This window comes from Piliocolobus tephrosceles, chromosome 1 (genome assembly GCF_002776525.5).
Source record: "Piliocolobus tephrosceles isolate RC106 chromosome 1, ASM277652v3, whole genome shotgun sequence".
Lineage (NCBI taxonomy): Eukaryota > Metazoa > Chordata > Mammalia > Primates > Cercopithecidae > Piliocolobus > Piliocolobus tephrosceles.
In genome coordinates this window covers 101,074,099-101,090,094 of record NC_045434.1, presented here as the reverse complement: position 1 = coordinate 101,090,094, position 15,996 = coordinate 101,074,099, and the positions used below count along the sequence as shown (strand labels likewise).

The following is a 15,996-nucleotide window of genomic DNA, read 5'->3' as shown; positions in this document are numbered from 1 at the left end:
TTTCTTTCTTTCTTTCTTTCTTTCTTTCTTTCTTTCTTTCTTTCTTTCTTTGAGACGGAGTGTCACTCTGTCTCCCAGGCTGGAGTGCAGTGGTGGGATCTCGGCTCACTGCAAGCTCTGCCACCCGGGTTCATGCCATTCTCCTGCTTCAGCTTCCTGAGTAGCTGGAACTACAGGCGCCCGCCACCGCACCAGCTAATTTTTTGTATTTTTAGTAGAGACGGGGTTTCACCGTGGTCTCAATCTCCTGACCTTGTGATCCGCCCGCCTCGGCCTCCCAAAGTGCTGGGATTACAGGCGTGAGCCACCGTGCCCGGCCACAGTGTGCAATTTCAATCATAGATATGGTTAATTAAAAGACTGTACAAAGTACTCCCATGGTTTTTAAAATTAAAACTATAAATCAAAATAGTAACATTTTTAATTTCTGTATTTTAAAACAACTGGCATTTAAAGAATTTAAAGAAATTCATATTAGACATAATTAAGAATGCATTCTACTTACACTCAAGTGCTGTTACTAGCTCCCTTAATATAATCCTGGTTTCATTTTTGCATTTGAAAGAACCCTTTCTTTGTACTTATCCTGGACTGTTTATTTGGGCCAAAACCCTCTTAGGGTAGCCCCAGATTTCAGGTCAGTTTGGCATCAATGGCTCTTTCAAAGGAATTTAAGTTTTAATTTCCCAGTTGCTCATAGCTTTTCTTCTGCCTCAAGAAGATTGAAAAGACATTGACCCTGCTGGTTGATGGACTCATGGAACAAGAAGGTTTCATTTTGCCTGCCCAGTTTCCTTATCAGCTAGGAATGATGCGCATTTTCCATCTCACCTCCTCCCTTTTTCATACAGCAAAGGAAAAATGATTACTGAGTTTTATTTAGTTTTTTTAAACATCAAAGTTAAATATGCACATAGTTTAAAGAATCAAATAGTTCTAAATTACTAATTACAAGAAATAGCATTCCCCCACTCCACCCCTTCATTTCCCACTCCTCAGAGGAAATCACTTTCAATGCTTTCACTAAATCTTTTTTTAGGGGGAGGAGGGAAATCATTGTATCTGTAAATAGCTACTTCTTAGTTTTCTCTATTGACTTTCCACTGTGGAAGATGGGGATTCAGTTTTCGCCTCTTCCTATACTGCATGGGCTTATATTTCTATGTCATTACTAAACTGACACTCAGTGTTTATATTACTATGATCAAATAAATACTGTTCACACCTGTGTTGTGTAATAAATTATGATCACTTTCTTCAAAACGGTTTTGCTTTCTCTGGAGTTAATAATGGTCTCATTTTTCATCTGCCTAGTTTTTCTGTGCATATGTCACTAATTTAATCCATACTCCTCTCTAGCTGTTTAAGTCTCCTCTCATTATGTCCGAACAAACTTGGTATTCCATCAATTTCATCTGGAAGCGAGCTCTTCCAGAGCCTACTGATCTGCTCCTCTCTGGGCTGACTGACCTCTAGGCCTGCTGTACATCTGTCATCTTGGGACTTCCCTTCACCCACATCCTGGGGACTCTCTTCACCTCTGTGTTGAGTGCTCTGGTTCCTGAATTCCACCTCTTCCTCTTTCTTGACTCACAGCACTGTTTTGGTGGAACACATTCTTCAGTAGTTTCCTAAGAGAGAGTGCAGGGAAGATATAACATTTGCCATCAGTGCCCTGCCCGAATTCTCTTGGCAGTTAACATCCAGGCCTTCAAAATTGCCAGCACACATGTCTCTTTGCCTCAGGGCTTAGAAAAAGCTACTGAAAGTTTGCTCAGGAAGTGTTGGGGAATTAACCCCCTTTTCCCTGGGAGAGACCCTTAACCAATGACTGATGAGAGTTAGTAGATAAATATCCCAGCTTGCTCAACCATGAGGGGGTTTAACCCTGAAGCATGCTTTCTACACAGGCCTCCCAGAGTTTCCCAATGGAGTCAAGTTCCACTTGTCCACAGTAACTTGCTAGATATATTAACTTCCGTACGATCCTTTTCTCATTACTTTACTCCCCTACAGATGTTTCCTGGGGTCATCTCCCAGATAAATTAATTTTGCTCTTATAGTTTTTATTTTCCATCTGTTATCTTTCTGCTTTCCTTTCTACTTTCCAAACCTAGTAAGCTTTTTTATATTTTTGCTATCGTATTTGAATTTCTAAGGTTTTTTTTTGTTCTCTAAATATTCCTTTTAAAAAAATAGCATTCTGTTCCTATTTCATATATGCACTAGTTCTCTTATTTCTCTGGAGATATTATTAATACTTCTTGTTTTCTTTTTCTTTCACAGATGCTGTCATTTCTGCGTTATCTTTAGAGCATTTGTCTCCAGTGTGTCAGAGTTTCGGAGACGGCTTTCCTAATATTCAGGCTGGCTGTCAGGGTTCCCTAAGTAAGAGAAGGCGGCAGAAGGCAATATGTATAATCTCCTATTTTTTCCCAGCATGTTGTCCTTTCACACAATAGTGCCTTGTCCCTTCTCTGTCTTACTCTCCCACCAGAAAAACCTCCATACTTGGACATTGTGGAGAAGGGGCAATCCATCTAACAGCAAGAGGAAGAGGGGGCCTGGGGCTTTCATTGTTTCCTGAACTGATTTTCAATTCAACTTACTGTTTTTAGCCACAACTTCATCCTTGTTTCCAAAAGTACTTGGTGCCACCAACTGCTGAGCATTTGGGGGATTCTGAAATGTAAAGTGAGTTGCTTTACCTTTCTCATCTTCAGGCTTAGGATTCAGCTTTCTCAGGTCTCTTGATTCAGTTACCATTCATTCATCTATATTCTAGCTTTTATTTGTTTAGATTTTATTTTATGTTATGTTATGTTATGTTATTTTATTTTTGAGACACAGTCTCACTCTGTCACCCAGGCTGGAGTACAGTGGCTAAGTCTCAGCTAACTGCAACCCCACCCCCGACCTTCCCAGTTCAAGTGATTCTCCTGCCTCAGCCTCCCAAGTAGATGAGACTACAGGCACCCGCCACCATACCTGGCTAATTTTTGTATTTTTAGTAGAGATGGATTTTTACCATGTTGGCCAGGCTGGTCTTGAACTCCTGACCTCAAGTGATCCACCTGCCTCAGCCTCCCAAAGTGCTGGGATTACAGGCGTGAGCCACTGTGCCTGGCCTTATGTTCCAGCTTTTAAAATTATCTTTCTTACTCTTGTCCTTTTTATAGTCTTTTGTCCTTGTAGGTTTCTCCTTAAAAAAAAGTTTACCAAAATTCTTACTTGCTTACATACGCATAAAGAAACTCTGGAAACATGCATAAGAAAGTATAACAGTCCTTATTTCTGGACCAGGAGAAAGTGGGAACTGAGCTGATGGGAGACATAGATGAGGGAAACGTTTCAGACTGTGCCTCTTTGTATTTTTCTGGTTTTAAAACCATGTGAATGTATCACTTAATCAAAACATTAAATTTTGGTTAAGTTCTAGGAGGGAGTGGAGCATGTGTTTAATCTGCTGTCTTTAACCAGAAGTCTCAAGTGTTGTTTTTCTAAATTAGCAGCTTCAATGTTGAAACCATGAGAAGCTACCCAGCCAAAAGCCATTCCAAACAAATCCAGAGCCATAAGCAAAAATATAGACAAATTTGGCTTTGCGAAAATTAAAGATTTATGCAAAGCAAAAACCAAAAATCAAATCAAAGTTTAAAAGGTCAGAAAACCAAAAACAAATTGGGAAAAAAATTTGCAGCAAGTATGACAAAATGCTAATTTACTTTAAAATATGGAATTTTGACCAGGTGTGGTGGCTTACACTTGTAATCCTAGCACTTTAAAAGGCTGAGGCAGGGCTGGGTGCTGTGGCTCACGCCTGTAATCCCAGCACTTTGGGAGGGCTGAGGCAGGCAGATCACTTGAGGTCAGGAGTTCAAGACCAGTCTGGCCAACATGGTGAAACCCCGTCTCTACGAAAAATACAAAACAATTAGCCGGAAGTGGTAACACGTGCCTGTAATCCCAGCTACTCGGGAGACTGAGGCAGGAGAATCGCTTGAGCCTGGAAGGCGGAGGTTGCAGTGAGCCGAGATAGGGCCACTGCACTCCAGCCCAGGTGACAGCGTGAGACTTCGTCTCAAAAAAACAAGGCCGAGGCAGGAGGATGCCAGACTGCAGCTCCAGTCTGGGTGACAAAGCAAGAACCTATTTTAGAAAAAAAAAAAAGACGAAGTTTTTACAAAGGAATTGAACACAGGTAAAAATCCAATAGAAAACAACAGGCAAAGGACATGAATAGACAACACAGGTGAATACATACAAATGGCTTTTAAATACATGAAAAATGTTCAACCTCACTCATAAATTAAAGAATGAAAATCAGAACAATGAGAAAATCAATTTTTACCTATTAGAACAGCAAAATTATAAAATCTGATAATATACATTGGTGAGATAAAGATTTGGTGAGACGAGGAGTCTAAAATATTTTTAGCTGGATTAAAACTTGTTACTAAATTTGCAATGCATTTTGGTGCTATCTGTCAAAGTTTTAAAGTTACATTTACCTTTTGACGCTGCAACTTCACTATCAGACATGTATCTGCTTGCACTGGACATTAAGATATATTTACTTGCTCACTTCAGCTACACATATGCTAAAATTGGAAGGATACAGAGAAGATTGTCGTGGCCCCTGCACAAGGATGACATGCATGAAGCATTCCATATATTTTTAAAAATACATATTTACAACGATATTCATTGCAGCATTATTTGTAGCCACAAAAACTGTAAGCAATTCAACTGCTTATAGGAGGAAACTGGCTACATAAATTATTGTATATTCATTCAGAGGGATACTAAGCAGCCAATAAAAAGAATGAGGCAGGCCAGGCACAGTCACTCACACTTGTAATCCCAGCACTTTGGGAGACCGAGATGGGAGGATCAATTGAGGCCAGGAGTTTGAGACCAGCCTGGGCAACATGGCAAGGCCTGACTCTACAAAAAATAAAAAATTAGTGGGGAGTGGTGGCACGTACCTGTTGTCCCAGCTACTTGGGAGACTGAAGCAGGAGGATCCTCTGAGCTCAAGAGTTAGAGGTTGCAGTGAGCTACAATCACACCACAGCACTCCAGCCTGGGAGACAGAGCAAGACCCTGTCTCTAAAAATAAACATAATAAAAAGAATGAGGCAGCTTTATACTTATGGAATTATCTCTAACATGTAGTCTTAAGATTACAAGCAAAGTATGAAGCAGTGTATATGGAGTGATCCTATTTGAGTGATTTTTAGTAACTTTTCTTCAATACATAGATGTGCTTGTGTACACACAAGATATCTCTGGAGGAATACATAAGAAACAAATCATTATGACTGCCTCTAGAGAAGAAACTGGGAAAATAAGGGATCAACAAAGGGAAGGGAAGGAGAGTTTTTTTCCCTTAAAAACATGTGTGTGTGTGTATATATATAATCTCCAAGTGCATGATTTTAAAAAAATAACAGGTGCATTAGTAAACGTTTTTGGTCACAAGCAATAGAAACAATTTGTAGTTAATCTAAGCAGTAAATGAATTTATTAAAAAAAATATTAGGTAGTTCACAGGCTCTCCAGGAGGACTAGAAACCCAGGTTTAGAGGCTACATAGCCAGAAGCAACACCTAAAATTGTACCGCAGAACAATATCATGAAGTCATCAATGCCCCCACTGCATGGAAACCACTGCTCAGTGAATGCCCCAAGCCTGGATGCTGGTCCCTGCTGCTAGAACCACCAGAACAACCACCGCTGTAGCATCTGGAAAATGAATGTTGTTATTACAACTAATGCCACTTCCTGCTGCAGAACAGATTCAGCAGTCTTTGCTATTTGAGGTCACTAGCTCCTGAGTCAAAAAGCAATGCAGATCCTTATGCTTATGCATACCTGTAAGGGAAGCTGGAAAATAAGTATCTGACATTTTCCGCTTCTAAAGTAAAAGGTTGTCCTCTGTATCCCATCAGGGCCTATAAAGTGATGAATGCTTCAAATATAGAGCATTTAGATAACAGAGGTGGAGAGAGAGAGAGAGAGGAAAATAAGGAAGGAAGAAGGAGTTTCACATCAGTTTTCACTTTGCTTTGGGGGAAAGTATCCTGGCTGCCATAGGACATACTCACTTTCCTGTGTCTTTTGCATGTCCTGTTGTTAAGAATCACAGGACTTCAGAGTAGAAAGTTCCCAATAGAGGATTTAGTTCAAAAGCATTGTTTTCTAGTCGAGAAAACCAAACTCGAGTAAAGTTTGGGAAAACTCAGGTTGCCCAAGATTACTCAAATAAGAGTTTCTGATTATGTGATTAGGGTCTCCCAGTCCAGGGCCCTATCCTCCATAGAATGTTCGGGTATTATTAGTACTTCAGCCAAGGCTCTAATGCAGTATCAAGATGCAGATTTGCTTCTGGTAGGGCCTCTTGAAGAAACTGGTGCTACTTATTACAAATATTATTAAACATTTGTATAGGACCTTAATATTTATTTTTAAAATGTTTTATTTTTAAATAGTAAAATAGTTTATTTTTTAAAAACAACAAAAATATAGGAGAATTTAAAGTAAATGGTAAAATTCATACCTTCATCTTGCTTTCCTATTCCCTAGGAATAATCACCATTGAAGGTATGCTGAGTATCTTTCAGTTCTTTTTCTATGTGTATGCACATACATTTGTATGTATTTATAGACATATGCATACCACATATATAATCTTTCATATCTTGCTTTCCCACTCTACATGCATTATGGATATAACTCATACTTGAAGTGGATTCATGCCAGTAAGTTATTGCTAGGTTGGGAAGCACCACATGGAGACACGGTGCCTGAGGAGAGGATGTCACAAACCATGAAAGGCTTGGTGGTAAGGTGATATTTTTGGTCCAGTGAGCTTCATGGTGTCACTTGAAGTATAAATTGCCTCAGGAAGAAAACATGGGTTGCTTCAAAGCATGAAGGAACCTCCAAAATCATCTAGCTCAACCTCGTTTGTAGGTGAGGAACTATTTTCCTGGGAGTGGGAGTGATTAGGGACCTTGCCCAAGATCACCCAACCAGGACAGTGACAGAGTTGGGACTTCTTTCTTTCTCCAAGACCCTGGCTCATTGTATTGTGTTGCATTGCTTTTTGCAAGTTTCAGAGGAGAGGGAGGGCAATTGTTAGTTTGAAAATACACATATGCTCAGATTACATTCATTTGATTTCTCAGACTGTAGTGCTGGGGCTCCCAGCCTGACTTTGTGTCCATGAGTTCTTCCATGAAGTTTTACATTTAGCTTTTCTTTTGCCCACTATATGCCTTATTGACTACCATTAACCATCTCCTTGGGGACTATGAATCTTGTATTTTTCAGTCTTTTTATGGCAATTTGCACTCTTTACTAACACAGCTTTATTATTTGTTCAGGTCTTGGGAGAATATTGAATAAGACATAATATTATATCAGATGGATGGCAAAAGGAGAGGAAAAACAAGAAAGACAATCAAGTTTACGTAGATGCCAAATTCATTTAATCAGGGAAGAGTCATTTAGTGCTAGGTAATGAGGGAGGGGTGGAATACACATTAGAAAAAGACACAGCTTCTGCCTGTAGGAGCTTACTTTCCAGAACAGTTACCTCTAGTCTCTTTTCTTCATACCACTCCATCAAAAAAAAAAAAAAAGAAAGAAATATAAAGAAAAGAAAACCAGCATATATGCCTACTAATTGCATGTTTACTATAAATTATATATGCTCTACTGTGATATTTTAATATTGGTAAAACCTAATTTTCTTAATATTTTAGATTTAAAAATAAATAGAAGCAAGTATTCACATATGTTTTTCTCATACCCCTATGTACCATTTTGAGCACTTCACTTTGGAGTCCACTGTTTCAACAGGAGAATCAGATGGACACCCAAAATACCAGAACGCTTGAGAGTGTAAAGAGGGCTCTAATATCAGGGTAAGCAAAATATTCTTAGAGCATCAAGGAAGCATTGCCAAAGGAAAGGAAGGCTGAGGATATTCAAGGACTTCCGACCTACTCCGTCCCTGGGACGTCCCTGGGCTTGGGCAACGGATTAGTGCCAGGCTTGGTTTCCTTGGCTGGAATCTGCACATGAAGGCTGCACATGAAGAGCCTACCTCACCCCGGAGGCATCCATTTCCTGGCACCTCAAGCATGTGTGGACTTAATAAATAACATGTCATTCCATGATGATATGGACAGACATATTTGACCCATAGCTTAGAGCCACCTCAGTTGTCTACACTCAGTGGTGGGGCAGCAAGTACTGTGGATATGGAGCTGGGAGGCTGAGCTAAATCCTAGCTACCTTACTAACCAATTATATGGCTCTAGCCCTTAAACTCTCTGAGCTTTAATTTTCCCATCTGTAAAACGGGAATGATAAATGCCTTCCAGGACTATTTACAATTTCTAACATTTGTTGAGTTTTTCAATGTGCATTACGTGTATCATCTCATGAAATCCTCATGGCAAAATAATAAGGTGGAGCTATTATTGTTCCCCTTTTGCAAATGTGGAAACTAAGTTTTAGAGTAGATAATCTGCTTACAAGTTTACGCAGCTAGAATGTGCGGAGATGGGATTCTGAGACTTGCTGAACTCTGAAGCCAATGTCCTACCCACTCTACTTGGCTGCTGGCCATGAATACACTTCATGAACTCTGAAATACGAACAAGGTACACAGAGTGTAATATTTAGTCCTTGTCCTCAAGTCTAAATTCAAAATATGTTTATCTATAAAGCATTTTTTTGTTTGTTTTTTGGTTGTTTTGTTTTGTTTTGTTTTTTGTTTTTGTTTTTTTGAGATTGAGTCTTGCTCTGTCGCCCAGGCTGGAGTGCAGTGGTATGATCTCAGCTCACTGCAAACTCTGCCTCCAGGGTTCAAGCAATTCTCTGCCTCAGTCTCCCGAGTAGCTGGGATTACAAGCACCCGCCACCACACCCAGCTAATTTTTTTTTTTTTTTTTTTTTTTTTGTATTTTTAGTCGAGACAGGATTTCACCATCTTGGCCAGGCTGGTCTTGAACTCCTGACCTCATGATCCACCTGCCTCGACCTCCCAAAGTGCTAGGATTATAGGCATGAGCGACCATGCATGGCCTATCTATAAAGTTGTAAAGTTCAACAAAGTAGGATTTGTTTAGAATGAAAAGGTGGAGAAAGAGAACTTCAATGTTAGTTTCCTTATCTTTAGTCCCTTACAACAGTATATGATTACCTGGAAAGAGCACTCGGTTAGCAAGAAGAAAACCAGTTCTGTCCCACACTTGCTCTCAACTTTAGGCACTTCATTTAAGCTGTTTACTCATCTATTAGGGGTCCTAATGAATGAGTTCTAGAGGGTTTCTTGCCTGACAATCCTCAAACTCCATTCTCAAAACTTCCTGCAATCTGGAGCCTCCCTCCCCTCCATGGAGAGGGCGGGACAGAGGCACGTAGACAGGGAGGCGATCCTCAGGTCAGCTAGGACTTACTCAAACAGGGTCCTGTGGGGGCAGGGAGAGTGGAAGGGGACTCAAGCCAGAGCCCTGGTGGGATGGGCCGGTAATTATAAAGAAACATCGCAGAGAAAGTTTCTGTTGTGGTTGTTCCCTTTGCTTACTTTAGGCAGTTCTGTCATTTTTTAACTGACCCTTCCCAGATGAGATAGTCAGTTTTCAGCTGGGTAAAGTCAGGGCCTTGCAACTGATGGGGTATTTGAATCCTCTGTGGCTCAGTTGCTGGAGGGAGGCCAGGGCAGCTGAAACTCCCCCGCCCTTTCAGGGAAGTGAAGCCAGGGCTACAAACTTGCTGACAGTGGCTGGTGGGCTGGTGGCCTGTAAACCCAAACATCCTCGTCTCCTCCACCTCGGTGTAGCAATGTGAAAAAAACAAAGCCACCAGCTTTCCAGAGCAGGGGAAGGCTCTAGCCAGATTCCCTTCCAGCCACTCCCTCCTGTGCTTCGGCTCACAGCCACATGGTACAAGGTTATAGTTACAGTTGAAAACTGCTGACATCTACTTTTTGGTTGTTGTACAAATAATAATTAATAAAACACACACAAAAAAGCAGTTTTCTTCATGGCTAAATATTCACGTAGTTGATTCAAACCTAAATACGCATACTTGCTTTTCTTTTCCTGTTTTCTTAAGTTTGAATAATAGTCATGTAGCTGTTTAAGAATCAGACAGAAGGAAAACTCATCTGCTTAGTACTTTTCCTAAATTGTCCAGTTTCTTTTGGCCTCTGAATACCAAATACAGTCTTTTATGCGTAAGATTAGAAACATCTGGCCAGCACATCTGAGTAAGGCTGGGCTGAAGCGGGATGAAACTAGGTGGAATGACCTGCCTTTCTGAATTATAGAATTTTAAGCATTGATGGGACTCAGACTTACTAAATTCTGCCTCTTCATTTTGCAGATGAAAAAACAGTCCCAAGAGGTTAGGATTTGCTTAATGTCACACAGCTTGTATCAGAGGTGAACCCAGAACTCAGGTCTCCATACTCCTAGTCTGGCACTCTTTTTATATATATATCCATGCTTAGAGAGGACCTGTGTATTAAAATTTTTTCATAAAAGTGCATAATCCCTGTCTTTGAAACACCGAATTATTTTGCAGTTCTTACCCACTGGATATATATTCTTTAGGAGAATGTTAATGTGCACAGAACGCCTATTAGGTATCAGGTTTTTCCTACATCTTCTCATTTAATTTTCACCATTCTGTGAAGGAGGCATTATTCTACCTGTTCCACAGATGATAAAATGGAGAAGTTAGGTACACTTGCTGAAGTTCACATAACTAGGAAGGAGTGAACTCAGGATTCAAATCCAGATCTCTCTCATCTGCAGTTCCCAGACTGTGCTACACCACATTGCCACAGCCACTGTGCACATCACAGCTTACAGTTACATATTTCCACTTTTCAAGTTATGACCTAATGTTCATAATCACTACTTTTGTGGATGTATTCACTCATTCAGTAAATATTTATTAAGCAGCTACTCTGTGCCAGGAATAATCAAGACACTGAAGATACAGTAGCGAGGAAAATACATAAATCCTTCCTCTCATAGAGCACAGGTGGCGGGGGAGGAATAGACAACAGCTCAGATAAATAAGTCAAGTAAAATGATAAGCGTTGGAAGAATAAAGCAAGGAAGAAGAACAGGATATGCTAGAGGCTGAGGGATGGGAGGAAGACAGTGAGTTTAAATAGGATGGTCAGGAGAAGAAAGTATCATTGGTTGCATTTGAACAAAGATCTGAAGGTAGTGAAGGAACAAACTAATGGATATCTGGGAGAAGATACTCTGAGGCAGACAGAAGGTCAAAAGTCACTGGGGCAGGAGGAGGCCTGGTATATTCAAGAAACAGTTAGGAGGCTATATGTTCAGAATGGAGTGTACAGGAAGAAAAATATCAGATGAGGTCACAGGTGGAGGACAGATGAGGTAGGGCCCAGGACTAATCAAAGACATTGGCTTTTATACTAAATGAGAAGGAGCCATGGAAACTTTTGAGTAGTGGATGACACATTTAGGTTTTCTTTTTTAAATTTTAAATATGTTTTTATTTCAATAACTTTTGGGGTATAAGTGGTGTTTGGTTACATGGATGAATTGTATAGTGGTGAAGTCTGATATTTTGGTACACCTGTCACCCAAGTAGTATACATTGTACCCAATATGCAGTTTTTTATCCCTCACCTTCCTCCCAACCTTCCCCTGTCTGAATCTCGAATGACCATTATACCACTTTGTAAGCCTTAGTGTACCCATAACTTAACTCCCACTAATAAGTGAGAACATATGGTATTTGGTTTTCCATTCCTGAGTTATTTCACTTAAAATAATGGCCTCCAGCTCCATCCAAGTTGTGCAAAAGACATTATTTCATTCTTTTTTATGGCTGAGTAGCATTCCATGGCATATCTATACCGCATTTTCTTTATCCACTCATTGGTTGATGGGCTCTTAGGTTAGTTCTATACCTTTGCAGTTGTCAATTGTGCTGCGGTAAACATGCATGTGCAGATGTCTTTTTGATATAATGACTTATTTTCCTTTGGGTAGATACCCAATAGTGGGATTGTGACTTTTAGTTCCTTGAGATATCGTCATACTGTTTTCCATAGATGTTATATTAATTTACATTCCCACTAACAGTGTATAAGTGTTCCCTTTTCACCACATCTGTGACAACATCTATTGCTTTTTGTATTTTTAATAATGGCCATTCTGGTTGGGGTAAAGTGGTATCTCATTGTGGTTTTGATTGGCATTTCCCTGATGATCAGTGATGTTGAACTTTTTTTCATGTTTGTTGGTCATTTGTGTATCTTCTTTTGAGAAGCATTTATTTATGTAAATTGCCCACTTTTTAATGGAATTATTTGTTTTTTCTTTTTTCTTTTTTTTTTTTTTTCCTGCTGATTTGTTTGAGCTCCTTGTCGATCCTGGATATTAGTCCTTTCTTGGATGGATAGCTTGCAAATATCTTCTCTGATTCTGTGGGTTTTCTATTTACTCTGATGATTATATATTTTACTGCACAAAAGCCTTTTAGTTTAATCAGGTTCCATTTATTTATTTTAATTTTTGTTACACTTGCTTTTGGAGTCTTAGTCATAATTTTTTTGCCTAAACCAATGTCCAGAAGAATTTTTTCTATGTTTTCTTCTAGAATTTTTATGGTTTCAGGTCTTATATTTAAGTCTTTATTCCCTCTTAGGTTGATTTTTGTATGTGGTGAGAGAGATGGATCCAGTTTCATTCTTCTATCCAGTGGCCGTCCAGTTTTCACAGAACCATTTATTAAATAGGGTGTCCTTTCCCCAATTTATGTTTTTGTATGCTTTGTTGAAGATCAGTTGGTTCTAAGTATCTGGCTTTATGTCCAGGTTCTCTAGTCTGTTCCACCGGTCTATGTACCTACTTTTATATCAGTACCATGCTGTTTTGGTTACTATAGCCTTGTAGTATAATTTGAAGTTGGGTAATGTGATGCCTCCAGATTTGTTCTTTTTGCTTAGGATTGCTTTGGCTATTTAGGCTCTTTTATGATTCCATATGAATTTTACAATTAAGTTTTTAAAGGACTGCTAAGACTGCTGTATTGAGAGTAGACTGGGTGTGGAGAACAAGGCTGAAAGCAGAAATGCCAGTTGGGAGGCCGTTGCACTAATTCAGGTGAGGGATAATGGTGACTTGATCCAGCATAATACAGAATAAGTGATGCAATTCAGAGTATATTTTGACAGTGAAGCTAGTATTATAATCTGCCATCTTTACATGCCATGATGTCATAAAACATGCTTCTATTCTGGAGATTTAGGTTGTTCCCGTTTGCACCATTATAGATAATATTTTCATTAACATTCCCACTCATAGTTTTTGCATGTCTTATTTCCTTACATAAATTCCCAGGAGTTGGATTACTGAGTTGAAGATGTGATCATCCTTATGGCTCTTGCTACAAGTCATCATATTACTTAGTAGGTTCCACCCATAGTACCTTAGGGATCTTTAATTTGAAATGCTTCAGAATTCCTCCTCTATCCCCAGCATCTGTAACCCTCTCTCCCACTATGGTTTTCTTCTTTTTCTCTTTCTCCTCTCCCTCTTTTTGGGGAGCTTATAAAAGGGAAGGGTAACGAAGATGGACAAAAGTTAGGGCTGGCCACAGAGAGAGGTAAGAAAAGACAGAGGGGAATTTCTTCATTTTTTTCCTGTCTTACAGCCCTGAGAAAGGCCCAGCTGCTTCCCTTGGTTGGATGAAAATCTTCTTCTATAAGAATCAACAAGCTAACAATACTGCTTACTTAGAGACCTTTTTGTCTTCTGGGGAGATCAATGGACTTTACAATTTCAATTATCTTTCATAATATTCCCTGGTGTTAGAACAAACTGCCTCCTCTGAACAAACATTCCTCTCACCAGGGTGGGAAGTTTACCAAACTTTGTGGTTCCTTTATTCCCCTCCTCCATTAGGTTGGTCCCCCTTTCAAATAACCCATCCCCCATCTCCACAACTCAAAAATGGACCTGCCCAGTCGTCCTTATCCAATTTCACCCTGGGTTGGAAAGAAAATATTTTAATTGTTTCTTAGAAGTGAGGGTTTTTAATGAATTTTAGAAACAACTTGTCAATTTCTGCTGCTCTTAAAATGTATACGGAAATGCATGGGACTCATAAAAGCCAAAACAATGATGAACAAAGTTGGTGGATTCACACTTCCCAATTTCAAAACTTACAACAAAACTACAGTAATCAAGACAGTGTGTTACTAAGGATAAACATACAGATCAATGGAACAGAATTGAGAATCACAAATAAACCCTAACAGTTATAATCAGTTGATTTTCAACAAAAGAGCCAAGATAATTCAATGGGGAAAAATGGTCTTTTCAACAAGTGGTGCTGGGCAACTAGATATCCACATGCAAAAGAATTAATTTGGACCCCTAAGATCGTACACAATAATTAACTCAAAGTGAATCGTAGGCCTAAATGTAGAAGCTAAAATATAAAACTTTTAGAAGAAAACTAACTCTTTTGACCTGAGTTAAGCAGTAAATCTTTGTGACTTTGAGTTAGGCAGTACTTTCTTAGATGCAACATCAAGAGCACAAATAATAAAAGAGAAAAAAAAAGTTGATAAGTTGAACTTAATCAAAATAAAAAACTTTTGTGCTTTAAAGGACACCAACAAGTGAAAAAACAGCCCCACAGAATAGGAGAACATATTTGCAAGTTATACTGTCTGATAAGGGACTAGAATATAAAAAACACAAATCAATAAAAAATGACAAATGATCTAAGTTAGGAATGGGCAAATGATTACAAGATATTTTTCAAGAGAAAAATATACAAATGACCACATGAAAAGTCACTAGGAAAATATAAATCAAAAGCACAATGAGATATCACTTCTCACCCACTAGAATGGCTATAATAATATAGGCAGAAAATAACAATTGTTGGTAAGGATGTGTGGAAATTGGAAAGCTCATACACTACTAGTCGGAAAGTAAAATGGTGCAACCACTTTGGAAAAGTTTGACAGTCCCTCTAAATGCTAAAATTAGACTTCCCATATGACCCAGCAATTCTTCATCTTGGGAATCTACCCAAGAGCCATGAAAACGTATTTCCGTACAAAAACTTGTGCACAAATGTTGTCATCTTTATGTCCATGAGCACCCAATGCTTAACTCCCACTTGTGAAAACATACTAACACATTTGGTTTTCTGTTTCTGCCTTAATTCACTTAGGATAATGACCTCTAGCTCCATCCATGTTGCTCAGAGGATATGATTTCATTCTTTTTTATGGCTGTGTATTATACCATACTATGTATATATCACATTTTTAAAAATCCAATCCACTGTTGATGGACACCTAGATTGAGTCCATGTCTTTGCTATTGTGAATAGTGCTGTGATGAACACGTGAGTGCATGTGTCTTTTTGGTAGAATGGTTTATTTTCCTTTGGATATATACTCAGTAATGAAGATTGCTGGGTTGAATGGTAATTTTGTTTTAAGTTCTTCGAGAAATCACCAAACTACTTTCCACAGTAGCCGAACTAATTTACATTCACACCAACAGTATGTAAGTATTTCCTTTTCTTGGTAGCCTCCCCACCAACTGTAGCTTTTTGACTTTTTTTTTTTTTTCCTTTGAGACAGTCTTGCTCTGTCGCCCAGATTGGAGTGCAGTGGTGCGATCTTGGCTCAATGTAACCTCTGTCACCTGGGTTCAAGCAATTCTCCTGCCTCAGCCTCCTGAGTAGCTGGGATTACAGGCATGTGCTCCCACACCCGGCTAATTTTTGTATTTTTAGTAGAGACAGGGTTCCACCATGTTTCCCAAGTTGGTCTCAGACTCCTGACCTTAGGTGATCCATCCTCCTCGGCCTCCCAAAGTGCTGGGATTACAGGCATGAGGCACCGAGTCTGGCCTGGCTTTTTTTTTTTTTTTTTTTTTTTTTTTTTTTTTTTTT

General features: G+C 39.2%; 1 pseudogene; it reads left to right on the top strand.

Moving 5' to 3' along the window:
• Window positions 1-4,579: 4,579 nt before the first annotated feature.
• On the top strand, window positions 4,580-4,678 carry LOC111549655 (annotated as a pseudogene).
• Window positions 4,679-15,996: the final 11,318 nt, after the last annotated feature.